Source organism: Bubalus kerabau, chromosome 4 (assembly GCF_029407905.1).
Source record: "Bubalus kerabau isolate K-KA32 ecotype Philippines breed swamp buffalo chromosome 4, PCC_UOA_SB_1v2, whole genome shotgun sequence".
Classification (NCBI taxonomy): domain Eukaryota; kingdom Metazoa; phylum Chordata; class Mammalia; order Artiodactyla; family Bovidae; genus Bubalus; species Bubalus kerabau.
Genome location: NC_073627.1, coordinates 13,406,897 through 13,411,380, shown reverse-complemented (window position 1 = coordinate 13,411,380; position 4,484 = coordinate 13,406,897).

Genomic DNA, 4,484 nt, shown 5'->3' with positions numbered 1-4,484 from the left:
CAGCCGGACGCACAGCCTCGCGGCTTCGGGGGCGGGGCCTGGGATGGGGCGGGGCCAGCGCGCCTCCGGGTCCGCCCCTGCGTGGCCACGCCCCCGACGCTTTTGGTGGCCCATCCCCCACCCCCGAGCGCGCTCCCGACACCTGACCGCGGTCACACCAGCCAGGCCACGTGGCCCTGGGTCCGGGCTTGGGTTGCCCTGGGCTCCCTATCCCCTCCAGCGGGTCTTGGGTCCCACTGCCCCCTTTCCTGTCCCCAATGGTCCCTACGGGTGAAGCCAGGCTCCCGCACCTCTGTGGAGTGAATGCCTGCCGGCCGAGGGGTGGTGTGAAAGGTGGGAGCAGCTTTGGGGAAGGGCCCGCCAGAAACTCCAAATCAGAGAGCAGATTCGGTGAAAGTCTGCGACGAGCATTCTGACTCTCCGTGCTCTCACTCTGTCCTGTGACAGAATTTGTCCTCCGATTCCAGCTGCCCAAGTCCGTGGAAGGTACGGGGAGGAGGGGCATGTGGATCCTGCCACCTCTAAGGAGTGGGTGCTGCAACGCGCCTTCGTGTAGCTGACACATCCGTCTCACCAGCAGCCTCATACTACAGCATGTGTATGCGAGAAAACGGGAAAGCTTCAGGGTAGCCACAGCTCCAGGGCCACCCTTCCCAGTTTGCCTTACAGTCCTATTGGACTGACTGTGCAACCTCAGTGCCTCACCCAGCTCACACATTGGTCACTATCAGCCAGTGCCCTCTGGGGAGAGGAGCCACACAGGATACAGGGCAGAGAAGTTTTCTGGCTCAGAGTCAGCTTCAGTTGACCTGACCCTCCCCTTCCCACCTGCTCACATGGGTCACACCATCCATGTGTAGCTGAGTACACAAGACCTTGGAGCAGACTCCTGGGGGGGCACTTCTGATCACTGCCTGCAAGCTCTCTAACCCACCCTTCAGCCCGCCAGGGCCCCACATGCAGTTCTGTGGCAGCTGGGTCCCTGGTTGCCCCCAACCTGGCCTCTTCAGTACTGCCTGGTTTCCTCAGAGCCCCATCTGCTGGGACAGGCCTTTCGTGCCTGCTCACTTGTTTACTGGCTGTCTCCACGCAGGGCAGCCCTGTCTGCCTGGCTATCCACTGGCAGGCACGCAGACCAGAGTCTCACATGGGGCGGGAGTTCTGCAAACATCTGTGAGAGGAATGACTATTGATGGGGAGACAGACATATGCGCAGTCCCCCCACATGTGCTTTCTCCGGCTGCTGCTGCCCGCCAGGCAGATCAGGGTGCCCCATGCTCCATGGGGTCTGTGTCCTGGTGCTGGCATTAGGAGATGGGAGAGACAGAGCCGACCTGCTTCCCTTAGTTGCCTGGCTGGGTGTGACCTTTTGAAGACCAAGCACGACAGAACAGAGTCTGTGAGGCATCCATGAAGCAAGCCCTAGAGCCGACCTCTTGATGCTGGAACAGCTTGAGAAGCCTCCAGAGGCTGGAAACGCCCAGCAGAGGCTCCCCTGGGACAAGGGATAATTTCAGGGCAAAAATTCAGGCTTGACATACCAGCTCCTCACCACAGCAGGAAGGACCCTCACCTGTTTCGAGGCAAGTTTGCCACAGATTAGAACTCACAAGCCTGAGTCAGAACTCCTCCATTAGAACTCTTCCATTTGCTTCATGAGGAGGCTGCCTCCTTGGGCTTGCCTTCCTGAGCTCCTCACTGCAACTTGGCACCTTCCCTCATGGCCTCAAGGCCTCCTACAGGGGGTCTGGTTACAGCCTTGAGAGTGTGATCACAACAGAGGTCACAGAGATGACTGTGGAGTCAAAGATTATCTTTGGGAAGCATGCAAGGTCCTAAAGGGGAGTCCTTTCTTGGTGCTCATAGTTCAGCTTCTTTTTGCAGCTCTTATTTTTTCTTCCCAAATTTGCCATTAAAAAAAATGACATATCTGTACATTAACGTTCATAGCAGCTTTATCTAATAGTCAAAAGCTGGAATGCAGTTAAATGTCCTTCAACAATGCAGCACATCCACACACGGAGTACTGCTCAGAAATCAAGGGAATGAATACTGACTGCAACCTGGGTGAGTCACGCTGAGTGAAAAGAGCTGGTCCTGGAATTTCTTGGTGGTCCAGTGATCAAGACTCCATACTTCCACTGCAGAGGATGCAGATTCTATCCCTGGTTGGGGAATTCTGCATGCTGCATCATGTGGTGAAAAAAAATAAAGAACTGGTCCCCAAAGGCTGCACGTTGTATGATACCATTATGGAAATGACAGTGTTTGCCTTTTTCTCTCTGTGTTAATATGTGCATACGTATTTATATTTTAAAGTAAGTTGATGAGGGACTTCTCTGGTGGGCCAGTGGTTAAAGAATCCACCTTGAAATGCAAGGGATGCAGGTTCACTCCCTTGTCAGCAAACTAAGATCCCACATGCTACTGAGCACTGCAGTCACTGAGCCTACGTGCTCTGGAGCCCATGTGCCACAACAAAAGATCCCAAATGACGCAATTAAGACCCGACACAGCCAAATAAATGAGTATTGTTAAAAAAGAAAGTAAGTTGATGCTATCTAGGCCCTTTCTCCCCAAATACTGCAGCAGCTCCTCCTAAGAACTAGGACCTTCTCCTGTTTAATCATAACCTGTCACCACATGCAACAAACATGGATATAATGATATTATCTAATGACATATCTACACAGTCCACGTTAGAATTTCCCTTGTCCCAAAATTGTCCTTTATAGCTGGTTGTCACATTGCATTTGGTTGTTGGGCCTGTTTACACTCCTTTAATCTACCACAGTCCTGGGAATTCCCTGGTGGTCCAGTGGTTAGGACTCTGCACTTTCACTGCTGAGGGCATGGGTTTGATCCCTGGTTAGGGAATTAAGATCCCACAAGCTGTGTGGCACAGCCAAAAATAATAATAACCACAGTGCCTCTGTTTTTTGTTTTGTTTCTATTTTTCATGACATTCACATATTTTAGAGCCCACAGGCTGGATCTGCATGATCTTTTCCTGGAGTTAACCATTCAGGGCAGTGAGGCAGTATAGATGACAGCCTCTCAGGAGCTCCAGGATTTCAGTTTGTCCCATTAGTAAGGATGCAAAGATTGAACCTCCCCGTTCCAGGTCCCTTGTAAACTGAATAAGCTGTGTGTGGAGGTAATTCTTTGAGAGCAGAAATATGATGTTTTTCTAAGAACCACTGACCCAGTGGTTTTAGCACCAACTGATACTCCTTGCCTGAATCCATCATTACATTTATGGTGCAAAATCACAGTCTTCCAACCTTATCAGTCCCTCTATATTTAACAGGCATTTTCTGATTAAGAATTTTTTAAAATTCCTAAATGTTAATATGAACGCATAGATTCTTTTCCTTCATTCAGTTATTCTTTTGATGCTAAAATTTGATCCACATTTGACCAGTTAGACCCTCCGTTCAAGCTGGCTCCTGTGCTTGTTTGGGGAGGGGAGGACAGTGACTTTTTATTTTCATATTATTTCAAACTTAGAAGTTGCAAGAACAGTACAGAAACTAACTCCTGCATGCATACCTCCTAGACACACCATTTGTTTACATGTTGCCCATTTGCTTCATCATTATCATTTCTCTCTATGTATATTTTTTCTCTGTTTGTCACTATGTGTATATATATATCTTTTTTTTTCTGAAACCATCTGAGAGTAAGCGGGGACATTGTACACCTTTGCCACTAAATACCTCAGTATGTATTTCTGAAGAAGGGCCACTCATTTCACCACCAAACTATGATACAACATTGGGAGATCTGTAATTGATACAACAATCCGAGCTACTCTGCAGTCACCTATAACACTCACAGCTTTCCTGCATCTTTTTGATGTTTCTGTTGTTCTCTGAGCACTTCCTCACTTCAGCCACAAGAAGGTGTCTTAAGCTCACCCAGGATGTCCCTGCCCCAGCCCTGAATGCCATTTCCCAAGGAAGCCCTAATCCCTGTTAGAGGGGAGTGGGATTTAGCAACCAAGGTCTGGAGTTGAGCGTGTTCATTGCTACTGGGATGCCTCTGCTTTGTAGGCTCCCTAGGAGACGAAGCTAGCATCCTGAATTCACCACCCTTTAGTCTTCCTCTTCTTTCCTCCTTTCATATTTATACTTGGCTGAACTGTATGACAGACTGGTTCCAAATAGGAAAAGGAGTACGTCAAGGCTGTATATTGTCACCCTGCTTATTTCACTTATATGCAGAGTACATCATGAGAAACGCTGGGCTGGATGAAGCACAAGTTGGAATCAAGGTTGCCGGGAGAAATATTAATAACCTCAGATATGCAGATGACACCACCCTAATGGCAGATAGTGAAAAAGAACTAAAGAGCCTCTTGATGAAAGTGAAAGAGGAGAGTGAAAAAGTTGGCTTAAAGCTCAACATTCAGAAAACTTAAGATCATGGCATCTGGTCCCATCACCTCATGGCAAATAGATGGGAAACAATGGAAACAGTGG